We start from the raw sequence: 14,105 nt of genomic DNA on the forward strand, positions 1-14,105 counted from the left end.
AGGACAAGGGGAACCCTATTCCTAGTGGGGTGGTGGGAGGATGGAGTGAGAGCAGATGTGCATGAAATGGGAGAGATGCATTTGAGAGCAGAGTTGATGGTGGAGGAAGGGAAGCCCCTTTCTTTAAAAAAGGAAGACATCTCCTTCGTCCTGGAATGAAAAGCCTCATCCTGAGAGCAGATGCGGTGGAGACGGAGGAATTGTGAGAAGGGGATAGCATTTTTGCAAGAGACAGGGTGGGAAGAGGAATAGTCCAGGTAGCTGTGAGAGTCCGTAGGCTTATAGTAGACATCAGTAGATAAGTTGTATGCAGAGACAGAGACAGAAAGATCAAGAATGGGGAGGGAGGTGTCGGAAATGGACCAGGTAAATTTGAGGGCAGGGTGGAAGTTGGAGGCAAAGTTAATGAAGTCAACGAGCTCAGCATGCGTGCAGGAAGCAGCGCCAATGCAGTCGTCGATGTAGCGAAGGAAAAGTGGGGGACAGATACCAGTATCGGCTTGGAACATGGACTGTTCCACAAAGCCAACAAAAAGGCAGGCATAGTGGGACCCATACGGGTGCCCATGGCTACACCTTTAGTTTGGAGGAAGTGGGAGGAGCCAAAGGAGAAATTATTAAGAGTAAGAACTAATTCCGCTAGACGGAGCAGAGTGGTAGTAGAGGGGAACTGATTAGGTCTGGAGTCCAAAAAGAAGCGGAGAGCTTTGAGACCTTCCTGATGGAGGATGGAAGTATATAGGGACTGGACATCCATGGTGAAAATAAGGTGGTGGGGGCCAGGGAACTTAAAATCATTGAAAAAATTCAGAGCGTGAGAAGTGTCATTAACATAGGTCGGAAGGGATTGAACAAGGGGGGATAAAACCGTGTCGGGGTATGCAGAAATGAGATCAGTGGGGCAGGAGCAAGCTGAGACAATAGGTCTACCTAGACAGGCAGGTTTGTGGATCTTGGGTAGGAGGTAGAAACGGGAAGTGCGAGGTGTGGGAACTATAAGGTTGGTGGCAGTGGATGGGAGATCCCCAGAGCTGATGAGGTTGGTGATGGTGTGGGAGACAATGGCCTGGTGCTCCTTAGTGGGGTCACGATCGAGGGGTAAATAAGAGGAGGTATCAGCGAGCTGTCGCTGTGCCTCGGCAAGGCAGAGGTCAGTACGCCAGACAACAACAGCGCTCCCCTTATCAGCGGGTTTTATAGTAAGGTTAGGATTAGTGCAGAGGGAGTGGAGAGCAGAGCGTTCGAAAGGAGTGAGGTTGGAATTGGAACAAGGTGTGGTGAAGTCCAGACAGTTGATGTCCCGTCGACAGTTAGCAATAAAGAGATCCAGAGCAGTCAGAAGACCAGAGCGGGGTGTACATGAAGAGGAGGAGGGTTGAAGACGGGAGAAGGGCTCATCGGTGGGGGTGGGAGAGTCCTTGCCAAAGAAGTAGGCTCGGAGACGGAGCCGGCGGAAGAAGAGTTCAGCATCATGGCGAATGCGAAACTCACTGAGGTTTAGGCGAAGGGGAACAAAGGTGAGGCCCTTACTAAGGACAGAGTGCTGTGCCTCAGAGTGTTGAAGGTCGGAGGGGATGGTAAAGATCCGGCACGGATGAGAGCTTGGATCAGAGGGGGGAGTGGGAGGGAGGCTGGTGATGTCAGTAGAGAGAGGAGGGTTGGGATGAGAGGAAGAAGGAACCTCCAAGGGCCCAGGAGCAGATGATGGGATGTGAGGGAGACAGGGTTGCAGAGTGGTGGTGGGGGAAGGGGAGACGGGAGTCACAATAGCAGCACGTAAAGACCCAGCCTGGAGTTCAAGGCTGGAGTCTTGAGAGCTGGGATCAGAGGGGGGAGGGGGTAGGCTGGGGGTGTCAGTGGAGAGGGGAGGGTTGGGGTGAGAGGAAGATGGAGCCTCTGAGGGTCCAGGAGTTGACGGTGGGATGTGAGGGAGATGGGGTTGCAGAGTGGTGGTGGGGGAAGGGGAGACGGGAGTCACAATAGCAGCACGTGAAGACCCGGCCTGGAGTTCAAGGCTGGAGTCGCAGTTGGATGTTGCGCAATCACTTTGAAGGTGTCCATGGTCGTTGGAACCGACATTGATGGTGCTGGATTCCGGGTTTTGAATATGCCCTGGGTTGGTAGAGCTGCCGAGATCGACGGCGGGGGCCATGATCTGAAGTTCATGCCTGCCAGCACTGGAGCCAGCAGGCTCTGGGGTCTGCAGATGGAAGATCTTGTGATCCTTGCCTAACATGACAAAGTCAAAGAAATGGCAATTGCAGGCATGGATCTGACAGAGGATGAAATAATGGGCAGGTCCATTACAACGGCGAAGACAGTGTCCTGGAGGAGTGGAAGGGACTGGGATAGGGATGGCAAGTACCTCCTCATGGCGGAGAGTGTCGCCCTCAGAGCTCGATGGAAGAAACAACGGGAGGCAGAGTCAATTAAATGTGAGTACCTGGGATCCTTTAGAAGGTCCAAATTGAGAGGCTCGAAAACGAATCCTGAAGCCAACTGGAGTAAGTTGCCAGTGGAGACACGTTCCAAGGAAGGGTATATGGCTGTAATAGTGGGTCTGGGTGAGCATATAGTTGAAAAGTTGAAGGGCTGAAGAAATTATAGATGGGGAGCAGTGAGAGAGGGTTTCACTAAACTCCCGTTGAAGAGAAGATTTAAACTTCTTCAGCGTAGCCATCACTGGAAGAGGCTTCGCAGTAGTGAATTTAAAAACGCAAACACGAGAAAATCTGCAGATGCTGGAAATTCAAGCAACACACACAAAATGCTGGTGGAACACAACAGGCCGGGCAGAATCTATTTGTTTTTTGAAAGGAGGCCATAATTGGGAGCTTCACAATAAAGGGTTATCTTCATATCAAAAGGCCAGGCAGGAAGGCATAGATGGTGGTGTGGCTCTATTGGTAAGAGATGGAATTACATCTTTAGCAAGAGGTGACAGAGAAAGTTGAATCTTTCAGGGTGGAGTTAAGAAATTTCAAGAGTAAAAAAAACATATGGGAATCATATATAGGCCTCCAAATAGTAACCACGATGTGGGGTTGAGATTGCAAAGGGAGCTGGAAAAGGTATTTAATAAGGGCAATGCCACAATTGTAATGGGGGTCTTCAATATGCAAAGGGACTCAGAAAATCAGTTTGGTGTTGGATCACAAGAGAATGAATTTATTGAATGCCTACGAGAAGAGATTTTAGATCAGCATGCTTGAGCCTACTTGGGGACAGGCTATCTAAGATTGGGTGTTGTATAATAACCCAGATCTTTTTAGGGAGCTTAATGTAAAGGAACCCTTAGGAGGCATTGAACATAATATGATTGAATTCATTCTGCAGTTTGAGAGGGAGAAGCACAAGTCACATGTATCAGTATCACAATGGAATAATGGGAATTACAGAGGCATGAGAGAGGAGCTTGCCCAGGTAGACTGGAGGAGGATACTGGCAGGGATGATGACAGAGCAGAGGCAGCTTAAGTTTTGGGGAATACTTCACAAGGAACAGGATCGATATGACCCACAGAAGTTGCTCTCAAATGGCAGGTATAGGCAACCATGGCTGACAAGGGAATATAAGTACTGCATAAAAGCTAAGGAAAAGGCATATAAGGTAGCAAAAGTGAGTTGGAAGTTAGATGATTGGGAAACCTTTAAAATCCAACAAAAGGCAACTGAAAAAACCATCAGGGAAAAGATCAAATATGATGGTAAACTAGCCAATAATATAAAGCAGAAGGAAGGGAAAAGAAAGGAAATTATAGGCCTATAATTTCCTTTCTTTTGGCTTTCTCTCTTCTGAAAGAGTGGAACGACATTTGCAATCTTCCAGTTCTCTGGGACCATGCCAGAATCAAGTGATTCTTGAAAGATCATAATCAATGTATCCGTTATCTCTTCAGCAACCGCCCTCAGGACTCTGGCATGTAGTTCATCTGCTCCAGGTGGCTTATGCACCTTAGGACCTTCGAGTTTATCTATCAGTTGTTCCTTTGTAACAACAATAGCACTCACTGCTGCTCACTGACACTCACAGACCCCTGGCACACTGCTAGTTTCTTCCACAGTGAAGACAGATGCAAAGTATCCATTAAGTTCATCCGCCATTTCTTTGTGCCACCTTACTACCTCACCAGCATCATCTTCCAGTGGTCCAATATCAACTCTCACCTCTCTTTTACTCTTTCTGTAACTGAAAAGATCTTTTAGTATCCTCCTTTATATTATTGGCTCATTTGCCTCATATTTCCTCTTTTCCCTTCTTATAACTTTTTTAGTTGTCATTGGAGAGTGTCCAGAGGAGGTTCACAAGGATTATGCTGGGAATGAAGAGGTTAACGTATGTGAAGCGTTTGACAGCTTTGAGCCTGTACTCACTGGAATTTAGAAAAAGTGAGGGATCTCAGAGATCTACCAAATGTTGAAAGGACTAGATAAGGTGCATGTGGAGAGGATGTTTCCTATGGTAGGAGAATCCAGTACTAGAGGACACAGCTTCAAAATTGAGGGTTGACCTTTTAAAACAATAGTAAGGGTTTTTTTTAAGCCAGAGAGTAACGAATCTGTGGAATTGTCATGGTCCGGTCCGTACAGTCCGCGTTCCGACTCATGGTCTAGTCCATGGACTCCTGACTCCGGGTCTTCTGGCAGTCCCTTGATTAGGTTGGGCTTAATCATAGGCACCTGATGCTCATCTTGGGGCTGGGAATATAAGTGGCCCTGGGTTTGAATGTGGTTGCTGGTTTGTCTCGTCAGTATCCCATCCTCGCCTCTGTGGGGTAAGTCAGGCCGGCTTTGCCGTTACCCTGTGGTTGGATCTGTCCCTTCCTGTCCTTGCCTCCGTTGGATAAGCCAAGCTGTCTTTGCTGTTACCCTGAGGCTGGACTGTTCTCTTCCCTTCCCCTTCATTCTGAAGCCTTTGCCTGCAACCTGTGTCTGCAGCCTTGCCCGCAACCTTGTCAAGTTCCACCAGTGGAGCGAGACCGGAACCTCGCTGTGCCAAGATAAGGAACTGTCTATTGTTGAGTTGGAACTGTCTCTGTGTCCATGTCTTTGCTAGGTAGGTCTGGCTGTTTGCCACTACCTAGTGTTGGGAACTGTCTCTGTGTCCATGCCTGCACTAGGTAGGTCCAGCCATTTGCTGCTACCTAGTGTTGAGAACCATCTCGTCGTGTTCAGCATTCTGTGTACAGCCCCGGTCCCAAGTCCTGTTCCCAAGGAGGGGTCCTGGCTCTGTGTTCTGTGTACGAGTCCCAGCCCTAAGTCCTGTTCCCAAGGAGGGGTCCTGGCTCTGTGTTCCTGTCTATCAAATCCAAGGCTCTGTTTTCCCATGCTCTAGACCAAGGCTCTGTATTCCTGTCCTCCCCAAGACCAAGGCTTTGTGTTCTGCGTTCCTGTCGTCGCCCAGCAACCCTCGATTAAATCCTAGCCTAACCACGGCACAATTTACAATCACAATTAACCTATCAACCGGTATGTCTTTGAACAGTGGGAAGAAACCAGAGCACCCGGAGAAAACCCACGCATGCCACAGGAAGGATGTACAGACTCCTTACAGAGGAGTGTGGATTTGAATTCCAAACTCCAATGCCCCGAGCTGTAATACTGTCACACTAACTGCTATGCTACCAATTTTATTTCTTTATTTAGAGATACAGCGCAAAATAGGCTCTTCTGGCCCTTAGAGCTGTACTACCCAGCCACCCCCAACTGAAACCTAGCCTAAAACCAGGGCAATTTACAATGGCCAATTAACCTATCAACCAGTACACCTTTGGACTGTGGGAAGAAACCAGAGCACCCAGGAAAACCCCACAATTTCCATGGGCAGAGCATATAGACTCCTTACCAAAGATGCTGAGCTGTAATAATATTGTGCTGCTGTGCTACCGATTTGTGAAAGAATTTACAAAAAAAAATTTCTTATCAATATTTTATTTAAATTACAATTGTTTTCACATTTTCCACTGAAAAGCAATAATTATCAAAGTTCAAAGAAAATGCTATATTTATTTTCATATTGTTTCATTAGTGATTTTGAACAAGTTTTCTCCTAAATTTATTTGCCACTGGAGGGAGCACTATCACACTGACTCTAGCAGACAAACTCAGTGAGATTCCATTCATTATTGTATACCTTTGTATCACTTAGAAGGCAAAGAAAATTATACAATAACAATAACAACGTGTATTTTAAATAGCCCATGAGTAAATTAGGTTCTGGTCCCATTTTCTTCCACAAAAACACATCCTATCTGGGTCAGTTTTGGATCAATTGAGTCCTCAAACATTTGTAATGGAAAATTAAATAATTTGTCAGTTAACAACAAAAAATAAATCTTTACTTTCAGTGTTAAATCTTCAAGTTTTTGAGTTTTAAATGAAGCTGCCAGGACACTGCCACTGTAAATGTCAGGTACTTTTCTCGAGTGGTAGAAAGCCATGAAGCCTGCTGATGGCACTCAGCTTGTACTGCAACCTGTGTCCGCAGCCTTGCCCGTAACCTTGTCAAGTTCCACCAGTGGAGCGAGACCGGAACCTCGCTGTGTCAAGATAAGGAACTGTCTATCGTTGAGTTGGAACTGTCTCTGTGTCCACGCCTTTGCTAGGTAGGTCTGGCCGTTTGCCACTACCTAGTGTTGGGAAACTGTCTCTGTGTCCATGCCTGCACTTTGCAACTCTACTAGTAGCCAGTGTGTTTGGGTGATTGTATTATTCCCTGGCAATCAAATGTACTTCAGATAACATCTATCTACTACTTGTTGCATTTAGCTGGAAAAATTCTTGCTTTTGGAATTGCTCTGTAGGCTCTTTTATAATTTTGCACAACAATCCCTGGCACTGAGCACCACCATCCCAAAGCTTAAGCAATATTTTCTCTCGAGTCAAGAATACATGAATGATAAAAACTCATTATACAGTTAAGAAGCAGAAGAATCCCAAGACTCATTAACTACTTATTTATAATTTATTTTGTCTGAGCACACAACAGGCCCTTCCAACCCTTTGAGCTGCACCCCTGATTTACCCAAGCCTAATCACAGGACAATTTACAATGAACAGTTAACTGAATGACCAGTATGCCTTTGGACTGTGGGAGAAAACCAGAGCACCTGAAAAAAACTTACTTGGTTACAGGGAAAATGTAGACACACCTTACAGATGACATTGGAATTGAACTCCAATATGTACCCCGAACTGTGAGAGCATCACACTAACTGCTACACTACCATGGCATAGAAGACTAAATCCCTGTGAGGGTATGGAAATTCATGTGAGGGTAGGGAGAACTCAGATTCCCCCTTAAATTTCTCATTTATCAGAACTGGTGCATCCTTGGTAAACCATGGCTTCAATGCGGTACAAATTTCCTGTGGCTACGATTGATGGGGACATGAAAAGATCACTGACCATCGTCAGGTTATTTTATTTTCAACTGGAACAACTGTGAGAGGGTCTCAACAGGTCGAGCAGCATCTGTGGATGTGTCAGATTGAAGTCCTGCATCTGGAGAACGAGCACCAATACAGGACTTCAGCCCAAAATATCGACAATTCCTTTCCCTCCACAGATGGTCGGTGGGACTAGGTAAGAGTAAGAGTTCAGCACGGATGTCCTGTTTCCGAGCTGTAATTGTTATATGCTGCTCGACCTAAGTTCCTCCAGTGGAGCAGCAAATCCCGCTGGTGCTGGAAATATAGAGCAACAAACATACAATGCTGGCATGAATATTGATTTCTCCAGCTTCCGGTAATGTTTGCCTCTCCCTGCTTCTTCATTTTCCCACTTTGACCGCTTACCTCTTCTCCTCCCCTGCCTATCACCTCCCTCTGGTGCCCCTCCTCCCATGGTCTACTCTCCTCTCTTATCAGATTCCTTCTTCTCCAACCCTTTGCCTTTTCCTCCCATCACCTGCCAGCTTCTTACCCCACTCTCCCTCCTCCACCCACCTGGCTTTACCTTGTCCTCCTTCCCCTCCTCCCTCCCACCTTCTTATTCTGGCTTCTTATCCCTACCATTCCAGTCCTGATGAAGGATCTCAGCCCAAAACTTTGACTTTTTATTCATTTCCATTGGTGTTGTCTAACCTTCTGATTCCCCACCAGCATTTTGTGTTTGGAGTTCTTTCAGTAGATTGTTTGTTGATTCCAGAGTCCAGCATCTGCAGTCTCCTGTGTCTATTTTTATTTGAAAACTGTCCCATATTTCCCTTGAGAAAACCCACATGCCACTGCTGTGCTCTGGCAGTAGTTTGACACAGCATTCTGTCCACCTCAGTGTCAGTGGAGTGACAGTGAACAGTTATAATGACAGAGGACACAGCCCAGCAACCCGTGAACCAAAGACCAGATACAATTCATGTACGAAGTCTGACACTGGCAATTCATTAACCTAAACTTGTGAACTAAATCCAACTGCAAAGTTTGGAAACCCCAGTTTCCAGCAATGCTTGTTGGTTTAAGATTACAGGAGGAAAAAAATCTTTTCCTAAGTTACATTGTCAGTTTTTGAACACTGTCTCTCCATCTGACACTTCCTGCACCTTTCTCCCCCTTGAGCAGCCATCCCCAATACTAAAAGGCTCCTTAAACTCAAGTTTTACATTAATGCTTGCCTTTGGTTTAAATGGACATGTACTTGCTTCCACTTCCAATGCAGCACCATTGGTGGGCAAAGAATCTCAGAATTATTTAGACACAAATATAGCAGGTTTGGATCAAGATGGTTCTGGTGATATCAGTGACATTTTGCTGGAAGCTCAGTAACTACTAGATCCAACAAGAGTAACTCCCCTAAGAGTTCTGTAAAATTTTCTCTCACAAGTGCCTATCCCATTCTCATTTCCATTTGAAAGCATTGATTGTTTCCACCACTCTTACATTGAATTCCATTCATAGCTATTCTGCAGGGGGGGAGAAAAACAAAGAATGAACCAAGATGCTGGCAAGAGTAATGGGCTAGTTCTTTATCACAATATTTAGGACCAGGTAATTTCCATGTGGAATCACAGATCTTCACTCCTTATCCCCATCCTTCACTTGATACCTGCTGTCTTTCCATCATAGTAGCTAACCAGTTGGAGTTTTATCAGCCAGCAACCTGATACAATCTTCAAATCTCTACATTTTAAAATACATCATGGGTTTTGTAGCACTGGAAATATATGTCATCAACTAACCACACCCTCCCCATCTTCTACTCCAACCACCTCCTTCCCCTCTCAAATGCTGCATGGCAAGATCAAATACGAATACAAAAGGACAAAAATTTCTATATGTCAGCAAACAATGAAGAATTCCTGGACTATTTTCACTGCCCAGCAGCTCTGCTGCTGCTTCCTGAGCTGTTCCTCCTTGGGAACATGGCAGCATTGTAGTTAAGTTACTGGACTTGCAGCCAGAGTACTGCATGGATGGGTATGAGGCACAAGTTCAAAGCCCACCAAAGGAACAGCAATTCAAATTCAAGTAGTAAATAAATCTGGATTTTAAAATGAATACCTTTGCTCAGCAATGCAAACCTCAGTAATACCTATCTACGTCTACCCACACTGACCTGTCTGTGTCAGGAAATGTAGAGGAGACTAGATCCAAACACAGAGCAGTGGAGATAATTTCTTGGTGGGCAATCACTTTAATAATAAACCACGAGAGGTTATAAAACAAGAGAGAACAGATACTTAACACAACAAGGTAACTGACGACGAGGCACAACTATTTCAGGCTGGCTGGTTTGAATGAGTGAATAGGGTCTGTAGATGAAAGCTGGGCTCAAATAGGCTGCAGGTGATGGGTTGGAAATGAGAGGCAGGGGGCTCCTGTTAGCTGGGGTGGAGACTGGGAGGTGCCCAACAGGCTGTGACTCCACATACACCAATGTGGTTGATTCTTAATGACTAGACAATATATTCAGCAATGTTTGTATCAAAAATGAATAAAAGACATTGAGAGCAATGGCTATCAAAGTGAGAAGGCACCAGAGTAATGACTGGAAAGCAGAGAAGTTTTTGTTTCTCATGGTTTCTCAGATGACTTGGTGTTGGGCGATTAATCTGCCTTGCCAATTCCTTCCAGCTGTTAACAGGGTGCCCCAGCATTGGCCCATTGCTTATTATGTTTACAACATCTTGCCTTCCATTCAGATTATCGTACCACATACCCAAAACAACTTGCTGCATTAGTATTGTCAATGTTCGCTCCCTTTCTTCCATCAATCTCTTTGACCCCCATCATTAGGCAAAAGGTACCATCGCATTTACACAAGGATGGGAAACAGCTTCTTCCTCCAGGCCGTAAGACTACTGAACACCCTGCCACCACCCAGGTCTCATCACGTATGAAACATCAGTAATGTTATTCTGTTTACTTTTTAATTTGTATCGTAAATGAACCTTGTTATTTGTTAATCTATTTATGTTAATATTACTTTACATGTTATTTGTGTGAGTTATATGTTCTGTGTTGTGCACCTTGGTCTGGAGGAATGATGCCTTGTTTGGCGGTGTACAGTGTACAGTTAATTGACAATAAATTTGAACTTGAGAACTCAGTAGAGTGCAGACAAATTAAAGACAACTGAAGTTGTGGACTTGGGCCACCACTGTTCATTGACTGTTGGTGCTGCTGACAATGGTCACCTTGTGTAGGCTGTAATGCTGAAATACTGAAGAGTAAGAAAATATGTGGAGAGAAGGGCAGGTCTTCCCAATATCTGGTCAGGACTCTAAAGTGTTCAAGGCTATTACTGGACTAAATCCTGAAATTTACCAGGATGCTGGCTGGAATGGCACCTTTCTGTTCTTGAGTTGAGATAGGATAGCCTGAGTGTGTTTTCTGTGGAGGAGGCCGATGGGAAACCTGACAGGGCTGTACCAAATTACAAGAGGCATAGATAGGGAGGATAATGAGAAACAAGGATTTCAAAAAACAAAGTGCATAGATTTAAGGTGATGAACAAGTTTAAAGTGGGGATTTTAAATCTGGGGATTTTTTCTCCCCTCTTGACAGTGATTTGAATTTGGAAAGATACACTGCCCGAGAAGGTGGTGGAACATCTGGATTAGCCTGGATGAGGTCACTGCCAGGGTGGAGGAGCAACTCCTCATATTCCCTTTAGGTAGCTTCCAACTTGATGCCTCGAACAGCCAGTATTTTTCCCTCCCCCTTCCCTCTTCTTCTATTTCCCATTCTGGCCTCATACCTCTTCCCCTCACCTCCCTTGCCTATCACCTCCTTCCCTTTCACACATAGTCTACTCTCCTCTCCTATCGGATTCCTGCTTCTGCAGTCCTTTAAATGTCCCACCCGTCTGGTTTCTGCCAACACCTTCCAGCTTGATCTCCTTTCCCTCCCCCCATCCCCCCAAGCCTTCTTATTCTGGAGTCTTTCCCCTTCCTTTCCAGTCCTGATGAAAGGTCTCAGCACAAACCATCGATTGTTTATTAATTTCCATAGATGCTGTATGAGCTGCTAAATTTCACCACCATTTTGTTTGTGTTGCTCTGGATTTCCAGCTTCTGCAGAATCTCATGTTCTGGATTAGCATTTGAAACATCAAGACGTAAAAGGCTATGAACCAAGTGCTTGTTAATGGGATGAGTACAGATGCATGACAGCCATCGTATGCGTGATGGCTTGAACGGCCTTTTTCTGTGCTTTATGACCATGGCTGTTCAAGTTCTCTCTGGAAAGGAAAATTCCTTCCTCACCTCATCCCTAATGGTTAGACTGCAGGGAGAAGAGTGGCGAGATGAATAACTTTTTACTATGCAAATAGTTAGAGTTTGCAATGCACTACTGAGCTGGTAGATCATGGAAGTGCATTCAAAAAGGAACTGCATTAAATCCTTGGAAGGGAAAAAAAAATAGACCTCTGGGGGAGAGTGTGTAGAAGTGGCCTTGAATCCCATGATGCTGTGACCTCAGCACTCCCTCTCTCCTTGCACACACTTTGTCTCTCTCCTTTCCTGTGTGTTTTTTTTTCCCCCCTAATCTCTCACATGCATTATCTGTGCATATTCTAAATGTGTGTAAAGCTGATCAACTGTAGTTTCTAATCAGGCTACCTTAATGTCCACACTCCCTGCCTCCAAATGAAGTACATTCATTATCAAAGTATACTATATACAATCTTAAGATTCACTGTCTTCAGGCAGCCACAAAACAAAGAAACACAATAGAATCCACGAGAGAAAACACCACAGAACAAGGTCCATCAAACACCCAAAGTGTGAAAAAAAAACAAATAATGGAAAGAATAAAAAAGAAAACAAGTAACACACAAAACATGAACTGCAGAGTCCCTGAAAGTGAGTCTACAGCCGCGGAGCCAGTCAGTTCTGCAGCCGGTCCAGGAGCCCAGTGGCTGTAACCACAGCCATGGAGCCAGTTCAACGCATAAGCTTACTTTACCACCAATGGTCCCTCAGGGGAGAAGTTAAAATAGAACTTAGATAGCACACAAGATCTTTGACGAGCTTTTATACTGTGTCTAAATAAACAAAGGACATGCTTCCATGAGGTGGAGAGGACCAATTAGAAACAGCTTGTAGGAATTACCTCAGGAAAAGCAAAGGGGGGGAAAATATCGCCATTGGCCCATCTTCAGCAGGCGTGGTACAAAACTAAATGCAAACCTGTCCTTCAGTGGAAATAGCATTGGACAAGATATCTTCCAAGCTTATTACTACAACTCCTCTAGTAAGACATCAGTTTTTAACTTCAGATCTTTTATAAAACACAGTTTTAAAAGCATTACTATGGGCAGTAGTCAAAGTAATTCTGTAGTTGCCTCCCAAACTTTGCCCATTTCCCTCACTTCCTTTAAGGTGTTCCTTAAAATCGACTTCTTCATCCGAGTCTTCCCTTGTTCCTCACCTGTTAAACCTTGCCAACTTTCCAGTCAGTGCCTCAGAGCACTTTACCATGTTAATGGAGTTATAGGAATGGAAAACAGTTGGGCCTGGGTCACATTACCCAAGTAATTTATTGTACAGATCAAAGGTGGGAATATTTATTTACTTATTTATTTATTTATTCATTCATTCATTTAGAGATAGAGTGGAACAAGCCCAGCAACCCATCAATTTAACCCTAGCCTAATCACAGGACAATTTACAAAAACCAGTTAAGCTACTAACTTTTGAACATGGGAGGAAACTGGAGCACCCAGACCGGAAACCCACGTGGTTCACAGGATAGAATATACAAACACTGGGATTGAACTCTGACACCCTGAACTCTAATAGTGTCACGCTAACCACTACACTACCATGGTGCCCTGAAACATTCACAAATCCAGCTCAGATTGTCTGCTTTTCCACTAATTCAAACTGGGGCACTCCAATCATTTCAGTGATCTATTTATGAGCTACCAGAACATCGATGGAGTGTCTACCCCAGATTCCTGTATACCAGTTGTTCCCAGGTTACATATGCTTAACATAAAAATAAACTCCCATAATATTCTTAAATTTCAAACTCCGATATACATGTACGTGATGTACCTATAAAGAACAGCACTAATTCTTTCTCTCCCTCTTCACTGTTGGTAACTGCTCTTCCTTACCAGCTTTGTGTGCTTTAGATGCCATTTATTGTAATAATGTGGAGTATGATCATACTGAAATTTTTGTGCACTTAAGCATAAATTTGACTTACAGATGTCTATAAAATTGAAATCTATTCATTCCCAAGGGATGACCTGTCAGCATAACCCACAACTTGTCTTTCAAATGAATCTTCACAGTAAGACCCTTCTCTTAAAAGGTCAAACCCCTGCACTTGGACAGCACCGGTTCACAGGTCTGAATGACCTACCCCAGTTCCTGATTTCTGAGTTAGAATCCAGCAGCCATCTCATTTTATTGTTTGCAAATTTGACTTATATGTGGGCAACAGCCTGGAAACAATGTCATACACCAAAGCTTTGTCTCTCCATTAGCCCGTGAAAATTATGAATCAAAAGGATTCCAAAACTCATGACAGATTACATGACCTCTTCTCCAAGAAAGAAAGATGCACTTTCAACAGCATAAGTGACAATCTGTGGACTCCACAAAATGCTTTGAAATACTATTATAAGTCGCCACTGCTAATTTACTTATTTATT

This window comes from Mobula birostris, chromosome 16 (assembly GCF_030028105.1).
Source record: "Mobula birostris isolate sMobBir1 chromosome 16, sMobBir1.hap1, whole genome shotgun sequence".
Classification (NCBI taxonomy): domain Eukaryota; kingdom Metazoa; phylum Chordata; class Chondrichthyes; order Myliobatiformes; family Myliobatidae; genus Mobula; species Mobula birostris.